The sequence below is a fragment of the Pan troglodytes genome, chromosome 21 (genome assembly GCF_028858775.2).
Source record: "Pan troglodytes isolate AG18354 chromosome 21, NHGRI_mPanTro3-v2.0_pri, whole genome shotgun sequence".
NCBI lineage: Eukaryota > Metazoa > Chordata > Mammalia > Primates > Hominidae > Pan > Pan troglodytes.
Window position 1 is genome coordinate 69,533,590 of NC_072419.2, and position 10,804 is coordinate 69,544,393.

Here is a 10,804-nt window from a genome sequence, read left to right on the forward strand (position 1 = left end):
TTCGCTCTCAGGTCCCAGTCTCGTGCGGCGGGGCGGGGACCGCAGCCGGCTGGGCGGGGAAGCCCTGAGCCGGGGAAGTCACGTGGGGCGTGTCCGGAGGCGCCGCGGGGCCTGGCGGGAAGGGGCTGGCGGGCTGCGGCCAGGTGTACAGCCCCCCACACACACCCCGGCCACAGCCGCACCCCCGACGCGCTACCGGCACGGAGGCCTCTGTAGTTTTCCCCACGGTCCGAAGACTAAACGCTGTTCTGGTCCGACAGCTGGGCTACGGGTCTGTCCGGGGTCGGTCTGCCCTTCCCCCGCGCGCAAACAAACACCTGCCCGCCGAGAGCTCCGAGCCCCCGCGTGTTCCAGGTCGCGCGCCTCGGCCCTTGCCGCGGGACCTGCGGGCTTTGTGCGCTTTGCGGCCCTGGCCTTCAGCCGCAGCGGAGCCCTGGGCCCGGTCCCGGAGGTCAGCTGTTCTGTGGATGCACCCCTGGACCTGCGAGAGGCTCGCCGGCTTATAACCAAGTTCTCATGTTAGATTCTTGACCCCGATTTCATCACCAGGAGGAAAAGAGACTTACAGCAGTGCTCTGTGCCCCAGCCTAGGCCGGGCCAGGGGACTTATCATCTTTGTTCGAGGATGGACAGCCCCTTCTTAGCAGCAACTGTGCAAAGAGAGCCCAGTTCTCAGTTCCTAACCCCTCAGCATCCCCAGCCTGGACGCCCTTCTGGTCAAGGTGTTGAATTTCGCTCCCTGCAGCCAGTATCCAATCCTGCCACCCTTGTGGCTAACTTCCTACAGAGGCTTCCAGGTTGATATTTTTCTTTCCAGCTCTGGCAGCTGTGACATCTTCACGTGGCCTGGATCTGGGTCCTGCTAAAGGAGAAAGACCTGGAATGGGGTGTCAGGCAGGTTGACGTCAAATGAGTGTTTTCCACAAAGTGGGCCCGGGCAGATGCGCTAAGCAGGGTGAACAGTGACAGCAGGGACGGCAATGGAGTCCCAAGACGGCTCCAAGCCTGGACATCCGCATCAGTGGGGCAGCAGACAGCCTCTCACACTGCTGCAGGAGGTGGAAACTGCCCCCAGCAGGCCGGTCAGCCACAGAGAGGACTGCTGCTCCAAGTTGCTCATCACCAGGTCTCCCTGGAGCCATGCCTCGCCTAAAGCTGGGGAAAGCAGGCTGGGCTTGTTTCCCTGGAACAGAGCTGGGGGATGTCTGGTGCCCTGAGGATGAACCTGGATCCCCTGGGACTTTGATGTGTTTGGGCCATGGGCAGACATCTCAGGCCAGGATGAAATCTGTGCATTTGGGGTACATCCGAAAATGAACAGCACGTTTCCAGGATGGTGGCCCACATGGAGAAGATGTGTGGGGATTGTAGGGACAGTGGGGTCCCTGGGGGCACCCTGCCACCTGCTTCTGTGTGATAAGGCCTGCGCATCCTGGGCAGGCCCTGAGTGCCTGCTTCCCAGGACACTGAACTGTTTGGCGGCCATGACTGCAGCAAGGGGGTGTCTGGGTGGTCAGAGTAGACACTCGGACTCTTGGAGCCCCTGTCTGTCTTCTCACCCAGCTCCCATCCCTGGGCCAGGACGGTGCAGTGGTCACCACTGGAGTTCAGAGCCTCACAGCCAGTTACAGGGCCTTCCGCCTCAGGCCTACTTTCCTCCTCTGTGGTGGGGTAATTACTCCCCTTTCACAGGATGAGTGTGTGGAAGAAACTGGGTATGCAGCCCTTGGCGTCAGGCCGGGGCTCTGTCAACACTGGCTGTTACCTGCTGCCTTCACCCACAAATGCCCAGCCAGTCACAGGAGGCAGCACTGGCCCTGCGGGAAGTGGCCACTCCGAGCTTAGGGGCCTTCTTAGATGGCTGAGTGCCGGCAATGCAGGACCCTGGAGGTGTTTCAGTTTCCTGGAGCTATCTTAACAAAGTACCAGGAACTGGGGGGCTTAAAATAACGGCAATTTATTCTCTCCCAGTTCTGGAGGCCAGAAGTCTCAGATCAGTACTGCTGGGCTGAAGTGGAGACAGAAGCTCCTTCCAGGGCCCTCGGGGAGGATCCTAGCCTCCTCCAGCCTCCGGTGGAGGCTGCAGCCCTTCCTGGTCTTTCCTCCTCGCCTCCGTCACCTCATGGCCTTTTCCTCTGTGCCTGTGTCTCTTCTTACAAGGACACTCATCTGGATTTAGAGCCCACCTTAATCCAGGATCACCTCACCGTCTTGTGATTATATCTGCAAAGAACCTATTTCTACATAAAGTCACACAGGTGCCAGGTGGACGTGAGTTTTGGGGGTACACTCTTCAGCTCACTACAGAGATCACTGGGGAGGCCTCACAGTGATGCCTATGGAGAGATTTTGGAGGGTGACTCCTGGGGCTGAGTAGGTTCTACTCACAAATGTAGATGGAAGGAGAGGCCCCCACAGTGAGGCCTGAGGAGGCACCACCATGCCAGCCTAGCCCCACTGGCCAGGGAAGAGGCTGGCAGGATCCCACAGCCACTGCCCGGACCCACCCAGGCTTTTGCTCTGAACTCCAGAAGGCTCCATGCTGACCCTGACATGGAAGGAGACTGGGGGCTGCCCAGGGGCAGGACAGGTCTGGTTGGCGGGAACAGGGGGCCCTAAAGTGAATTGAATGCAGGGGCTGTGGCACCAGCAGGGGGTGCTGAGGTCCCCAGGCCAGCTCTGGGGGGAAAGCCTTTACCTTGGCCAGGCCTGAGGACCTGGGAGGGTGTCACAGAAAACCAGGAGTTGAGCTGCCTGTAACCTTGGAGGGCCACGTCCACTGCCCAGCCTGCCCAGGTTCACACCCCAGCCCAGCTCTCGGCCAGGAAAAGGGAGGTCACCCAGCACCGAATGTCAGGGGACAACTGTCTCTCCCTCACAGGGAGCAGGCAGCTCCTCATGTCATGGATGGAAACGGATCAGAGGGCCTTGGCCACTCCTCTGGGTGGCCCAGCGGTCTTGAGACAAAGTCTGCCATTTCTAAGCCTGTGCCGTCAATGACAGACAAGAGCCCATCCCCTGTGGGCCGTCTGCCTTCAGACGGGAACCTTCTTGCTCGGGGAACCTGTTGCTCATCCAAGAGCCCTTCCTAGCAGCACCCCCTCCCGGCAGTACCCCCTCCTGGCAGCACCCTCAAGTGGTATGGGATTGTCTAAACATGACTAGCATTAGGAAGGTTTGGGTTTTTATTTATTTGAAAGTCACACAGGCGCATGGTTAAAAAGCTATCTTTGCACTCAAAGGATATAAGGTGGGAAGCAAAAACCACCACCCCCAAACCCCTCAGAGAGGGAGCTCTCCAGATGCCTGCCTGTGCGTGCAAGCATGAGTCTCTGTCTCCACTATCTGCCCTTGCATCTCACATGTTGGGAAACCGCACTTTGGGGATCCACAGTGCTGCTGAGTATCAACACCCGCCGTCCACCCACCTCGTCCCTCTCCAGGGAGGGGATGGGCTCTAGCCTCATCCAGTGAGTGTCCTGGCCGCAACACACATGCACACATGTGCGAAGACACCTGGCAGGAGGCTCCTGCCCATGGAATCACTGGGCCAAAGGCGCTTACACTGGCCATTGTGCTGATGTTGCCAGATGGCCCCCAAGGAGGCTGTACCAAAACCCCCAGCCAAGAGGAGGTTTCTGAGCTGGGTGCAGGGTCCAAACGCTGTGGGCCCTGAATTCAGATGATCCCTGGCTGAACCAAACCCCTCCTGAGTGCTGGACACAGCTCACCCTGCAGCTGGCCTCTGGGGGCTCTCAGTGAAGATACCCATCTGTCTCGATGGACACCAGCCACTCACGCAGCTGCCCTCTCCACGAATGCTGTCTCAGGTCCTCATCTCCTCCCTCACCTCAACCCCGGGCTCATCCCCAGTCGGCAGGCCTCCTTCCAAAAGCACTCCCCACTGTACTCCCTGGCAGGGCTGCTTTGTCCTTGGTGAAAGCGGCTCCTGCTCTCTTGGTTCCTCCTGCCTCCCTGTGCCTTGGGAGTGCACTGACATGGAGTGCGCTAACGTGGAGTGCGTGAAGTGTGCTGACGAGTGCACTGACGTGGAGTGTGTGGAGCGCGCTGACGTGGAGTGTGTGGAGTGCGCTGACGTGGAGTGTGTGGAGTGCGCTGACGTGGAGTGGGCTGACGAGTGTGTGGAGTGCACTGACATGGAGTGTGTGGAGTGAGCTGACGAGTGTGTGGAGTGGGCTGACGTGGAGTGTGGAGTGGGCTGGCGTGGAGTGTGGAGTGCGCTGACATGGAGTGGGCTGGCGTGGAGAGTGTGGAGTGGGCTGACGTGGAGTGCGCTGACGAGTGTGGGGAGTGCGCTGACGTGGAGTGGGCTGGCGTGGAGTGTGTGGAGTGGGCTGGCGTGGAGTGTGTGGAGTGGGCTGACATGGAGGAGTGTGTGGAGTGCGCTGATGTGGAGTGTGGGGAGTGGGCTGACGTGGAGTGTGTGGAGTGCGCTGATGTGGAGTGCGCTGACGTGCCTCCCATGATGCACGGCACTTTACAGTTTTCAAACCTTCTCTCTCTAAGCTTCTCATTGGACCATTCACCCCACAAGTGTGAACTGAGCACATACTTATTACGTGTGTGGGACGTGGGGGCACGAGGTGGCCCCTGCCCAGCAGAGCTCCTGGTGCTGGGACCTTCCATAGCCCTACAAAGGTTCATCTAGCTTCACTGAGCACCTGCTGTTCTCCACACACGGGGACAGAACAGGCCAGGTGCTGCTCCTGCAACCCAGATGGGAGGCAGAGGTAGACGGGTCACTGTAGATCTGAGCTGTGATGGAGGCAGGACAGAGAGGAGCCCAGAGACTCAGGATAGGCAGGCACTCACCAACTGAGGATGCAGGCAGGTGGGCAGGGTGCCCCAGGTGGATGGACAGCAGGAGGCAGGACACAGCAACACCTGCCTGCCCACTGGAAGGTCAGGTCCCTGAGCAGGGCCCCTCGTGTCCACTGCCGAGTGCAGGTGTGGGGAAGACGGCTCAGCACGTGGAAGGAAGCTCTGCATTGCATCCAGAGAGCCGAGGGAGTTAGAGCAACTCTGGATTGCTGGAGCAGCTAAGCCTCTGAGAAGTTAATGAAAGTGCCCAGGCCGCATAGTTACTCTGGCAGCTCCCTGAGCTTTCACCTGGTCCTGAGCCCTGGCACCTGCCCTGTCCTTGGCCCTGCTCCATCGGCATGACATCCCCCAGGGGCCAGCAGCCCAGCCTGAACAGTAAAGCCACTAGCCCCGGTCCTGCTGGTCTCCAGGCCTCAGCTCCCTCCCTGCTTTTCCAGGAGTTGAAACGGGGCCTGTCTCAACTCCACTTTGCCAAGAGCCTCTTCTCCCACTGCAGAGAACTGTCATCTGCCTGTAAGTAGCAGTGCCAGGTGCTCTGGGGCCGATGTCTCCGTTGGCCCCAAGGTGGAGGCTCAGGGAGCAGATGTGAGCGTGCCTTGCTCATCGCAGTAGCTTCAGACTGCAGGGATTGCAGGGATTGCAGGGACTGCAGGGACTGCAGGGATTGCAGGGATTGCAGGCCTGCATTGCTCTTGCAGCACCACCTGCCTCCGTGGCCACCTTCAGCAGTGAGACAATGCAGGCTCTGCCACAAGAGGTGCTTACTGGGCTCTGCTCTGGTAAGGAGAGGCCTCGCCTGGCAGCCAGATGGAGTCCCAGCAGGGCAAGATGAAAATTCGGGGCCCTCGTTCAAACAGCAAGAGAAGGCTCTTTCCTTCCTTCCAGCGCCCCTCCCTGCACCTGTGATGGTGTTTTTGTTATTTAACGTCATGTGCTCTTGGGCAAGGGGAGGGGAAACTCTCACAGGCACCTGAACCTGTCCCTGTGGCTCCATGCATGGGCCATGCCCCTGATCCCTCTGTGCACACACCCAGGTCCCTGCTGGGCTGAGGGTTGGCAGGGGTCACTGGGTGGCTAAACACCATTCCTGGGGGTGGGGGGAGGAGGGTTGTGCCAAGCCAGGCTCCCAGACCCCAAGTGCAGGCGCATGCCACCATCTCATCAGACGGCACTCACAAAACACAGATTCAGACAAAAGTGTTAATATCAAGATGGTGACGACAGCACCCTCTGGGTGTGGGGCCGCTTGGGTCACATCCTATGAGGCCAGCCCTGGGTCTGAAAGACACCAGAGGAGTCCCTGGACGCCACCAGGACTCTGGGGCTCTACCAGAGGTCTTCAAAGAGGGGGACCATGGGGACGACTCAGGCTAGAAAGTGGGGAGGAAACCATGCCAGGAGGAGGACCAGAGAGTAACCAACATGATCAGATGACACAGATAGGCACCTGCAGGCTCAGGCTTCACAGCTAGAGCTGCAGGTGGCCCAGAAAGGGAGGCCCCACAATGGCTGGATCTACCTGGGCCAGGTGCCTAGGGAGGGCCACAGGTGGGACAGGAATGAGAATGGGCAGGGCTAGCTCTGGAGAACAGGACCTGGGGTTGGGCGGTGCTACAGGGAGGCGTGCCGGGTGCTGAGTTCTGTGCTAGCAAAAGACGCTGCTGATTTCATCTGCCCTTGCAAACAGCAGCCTCTCCGCAGGGGAGCACCTGTCCCAGAATGAGGAAGGCCACCTGGACTCCCCCACCCTTCCACGTGGCTTGCTAGCTGTCTTGGGTGACTCTACTGGCCTGCCCGGCATGTAGCTCCCTTCAGTTGAGTGACCACATTCCTGATATTCTTTCAGGGTGTCCCCTCCTCAGCCCCTGTGGTTGGGGATGGATGCCTCACCTGGGCCTGATTAGAGGCTGTGAGCACCCGTCCAGGACAGAGGCTGGAATTCTGGATGGGATGCTTTCTCCCTGGAAGTGCTGAGCTGTGAGCACAGCACTTGTCCGCGGCCGCCCCTGCCTGGAACTGATGCCAGTCCAGAGAGAGGGAGAAGCAAGTGAATGAAGATGCTTGAACACCAGGATCCAGCTGAGTCTGAAATGGTCCACTTCTGTGCTTTTGGTTGGGTGAAGCAATACATTTCATTTTTAGCTTTGAGTTTCTGTCACCTGCAGCTGAGTGTCCTGACCATAGGGACAAGCATAACATACGAACCTCGGGCCTGGCCCACAGTTCCACAGAGGAGGAGTGTGTCTGGACAGTCCAGCCCTGCTCAGATCCCTCCCTTGTTCCCAGCACCTCTTGGACCAGGGGCTCCAGGTACCCGTGCGCTAGCCCCACACACCTCTGCACCCCTGTCTGCCTACAGTCCCCAGGATGCCAGCCACATGCACATCCCCCAGGGCCACGCTGTTCCCTCTGCCTGAAGCCACCTGCTTCACCTCCTCTCCGAAGCCTCGTGTGGCTCCTCGTGATCTCATGCTCACCCTGGGGACACCTGGGACCACCGGGTCATCACTTGTCTGCAGGGACAGCTCCAAGGCCCCTGGTGTCACCTCTGTGCTGTCACCTGCTTTATGTCCAGCAGAGGGAGCTCTGAATCAGGAGTTAGGTCCTTGGCGTTCACCTTCCAGCTCCCCAGGGACCTGCCTCAGTTTCCCCAGCTGGGAGGCAGCATGTGGAAGGGAGTGCCAGAGGGGCTCACCCCACCTGGTGGGCATTCTGTAACTTGTGGCCTGCTGTGTCCAGCAGGTGCTGCTATTGAACCCTTGAAATTGAGAAACTGCCCTTTCAATTTTATTTACAGCAGGTGCTGCTATTGAACCCTTGAAATTGAGAAACTGCCCTTTCAATTTTATTTAATTAAATTCCAGCAGACACACGCAGCTAGTGGCTAATGTCTTTGACGGCCAAGCTCAGACTCTAGGCACTGATACTCAACACTGATCCTTTACACTCCCAGAAAGCTTTAATTAACACACATGTCCACCCCTCTGCCCCCCACCCACCCCCAGCAGAGAAATCAAAGTAGTCTGGGGTGGAGTTGGTGACCTACATGTTCAGGAGGCCTCTGGTTGAGCCTGAAACCTCCAGGTGAGCCTGACGGCTGCACATGTGCCTAGCACTCCGCGAGGTTGGCAAGCTCCTAAGACCTGCTCACCCACCCTGTTCCCTCTGCTGCGTGGAGCTGGGGAGTGTTCAATGGCCCCTCTCACTCTGCGTGTGGAGCTGGGGAGTGCTCACTGGCCCCTCTCACTCTGCGTGTGGAGCTGGGGAGTGTTCAATGGCCCCTCTCACTCTGCGTGTGGAGCTGGGGAGTGCTCACTGGCCCCTCTCACTCTGCGTGTGGAGCTGGGGAGTGCTCACTGGCCCCTCTCACTCTGCGTGTGGAGCTGGGGAGTGCTCACTGGCCCCTCTCACTCTGCGTGTGGAGCTGGGGAGTGCTCACTGGCCCTGCTCACTCTGCGTGTGGAGCTGGGGAGTGCAGTGTCCAGTTTGCCTCTTGCAGCCTCTTGCTTCCCCTTCCCTCTCCAGAGTCCTCCCTGTGGTCCCAGAGCTCCCTGATCTAGCCTTTCCTAAAGCTGACTCAACCACCTCCTGGATTCCCAGGCTGGAATCTGGGGCCAGAGATGGCGCATCTCATGTTTTCAAATGATGCCCAGAAGCTCACAGATAGCAGGGCTGTTCGGTGGATGTCTGGGCTCTGCAGGATTGCGGGAACAGAGGCCTGCTGCTCTCATCCTCCCGCCCTCCCCATTAATACAGGCCTTCTGTCCATCCCTGGCCCTAGGTGGCCTCTCAGCTCAGCTTCGCAAGCCACAGGGGCTTGGGAAGCTGCAGGAAGGAGCCAGGCACAGCTGTACTGAATAAGCTTCTCCCCACCCCTGACCCCCACAGGCCTGGGCCAGGCATGCCAGGAAAATAAATCAGACTAACGGACCCAGGTGGGGCCACAGCCACGGGAGGTGTGGTCCAGACAGCTGCCGTGGCACTGAGGAATGCTGACCATCCAGACGGAGACCCATGGTCGGGTCAGCATCCAGCCCAGCCCAGTCCAGCAGGTGGGGAGAAGCCCGTGGTGGGGCCTGCTCTGGGCCCACGCTGGTCTTCTCAGCACGCTCCCTGCTGGCCTCTTGCAACTCTGCCTGTGGCTCTCTAGGCGCTGGCTGGGAGCCAGCACTCACCGCAGCCAAAGCCCAGAGGGATGGACTTGCGCCAGGATGCTGGCCCCTTGGCAGGATACCTGGGGAGTCCCTGGGCTCTGGGAGGCCCTCAGCGGGGTGCCCAGGGCAGTGACCCCTCGGGAACATACCTACTGCTCATTTTTGTTTTGGGGTCTGCTCTGGAGAGCTCCACCTAAGACTCGGGGAGGAAGCCGTAAACCAAAAAAGCATGAGAGGCAGGGCTCAGTTGATCGAGACGTTGATTTTGCCAAGGTTAAGGACATGCCTAGAAGAAAAGCACATGGAGTCACATGTCCTTTTAGTCTGTGGTCTGTGCCTTTCTCCAAAGATGCTTTTGAGGGCTCCACCATTTAAAGGGGGGGAAAGCAGGCTGGAGGGGCAAGAGGGAGGCCTTGGTAATCACATGCTGCAAGAGAAGAGGAGCAGGCAGGGGAATCGTCAGCTGTGTGTTCCTCTCATGCTCGGAAACCTGCACGTGCATGAAATAAGGTGAACGTCTCCTGTAGAGATGCTTCACCTGTTATCTGTAACTACCTGCTTAGGAACAAAAAGAAAGGAAGCTTCTCACATGACTTAGCTTTTAGTTTAATTTTTTTCTTGTGGCAGAGTGAATTGGGGTCCTGAGTTTGTTTTTGTTTTTGTTTTGAAACAGAGTTTCGCTCTTGTTGCCCAGGCTGGAGTGCAATGGCGTGATCTCAGCTCACCACAGCCTCCGCCTCCAGGGTTCAAGCGATTCTCCTGCCTCAGCCTCCCAAGTGGCTGGGATTACAGGCATGCGCCACCACGCCTGGCTAATTTTGTATTTTTAGTAGAGATGGGGTTTCTTCATGTTGGCCAGGCTGGTCTCAAACTCCCAACCTCAGGTGATCCGCCCGCCTTGGCCTCCCAAAATGCTGGGATTACAGGCGTGAGCCACTGCACTGGCCTTGTTTTGCGATGGAGTCTTGCTCTTGTTGCCCAGGCTGGAGTGCCGTGGTGCAGTCTCAGCTCACTACAACCTCCGCCTCCTGGGTTCAAGCGATTCTCCCAGCTCAGACTCCCGAGTAGCTGGGATTACAGGTGCGCGCCACCCCACCCAGCTAATTTTTTTTAGTAGAGACGGGGTTTTGCCATGTTGGCCAGGCTGGTCTCGAACTCCTGGCTTCAAGTGATCCCCACCTGCTTCAGCCTTCCAAAGTGCTGGGATTACAGGTGTGAGTCACCACGCCCAGTCCCTCCAGACCATCTGAAAACAGGAAACTAGCCAGCCTGTCTGTCTCACTTCGAGCTTCTTAATGCCGTTGCCAGCCTCAGAAGCTGGAAGCCCCTCCTGTCGGCCTCTGATGCACTTGTCTGGAGCCCTGCGGTCACCTGGAGTCCTTGCTCTGTGGCCACAGGGAGGGTTACTCCAGTGCTGGCAGGCTCTGGCCCCCCAAGCTGAGGAGGAGGGGACCGGCTCAGCCACTTTTGGTGAGGGCACTTAGGGTTGTTTCAGCAGGAGTGGGGCTGGGTGCGGGAGGGTTGCCTGTCACAGGGGTTACCGGCCCACCTTGCCCAGCATACACCTGCTGAGCTTCCTGGGAACCCAGGCCTGAGGCCTGGACAGGAATTGGAGCTTCTCCTCCTCCCTCCCACCTCTTTCCTCCTCCTCCCTCCCACCCCTTTCCTCCTCCTCCCTCCCACCCCTTTCCTCCTCCTCCCTCCCACCCCTTTCCTCCTCCTCCCTCCCACCCCTTTCCTCCTCCTCCCTCCCACCCCTTTCCTCCTCCTCCCTCCCACCCCTTTCCTCCTTCTCCTCAGCTTATGTG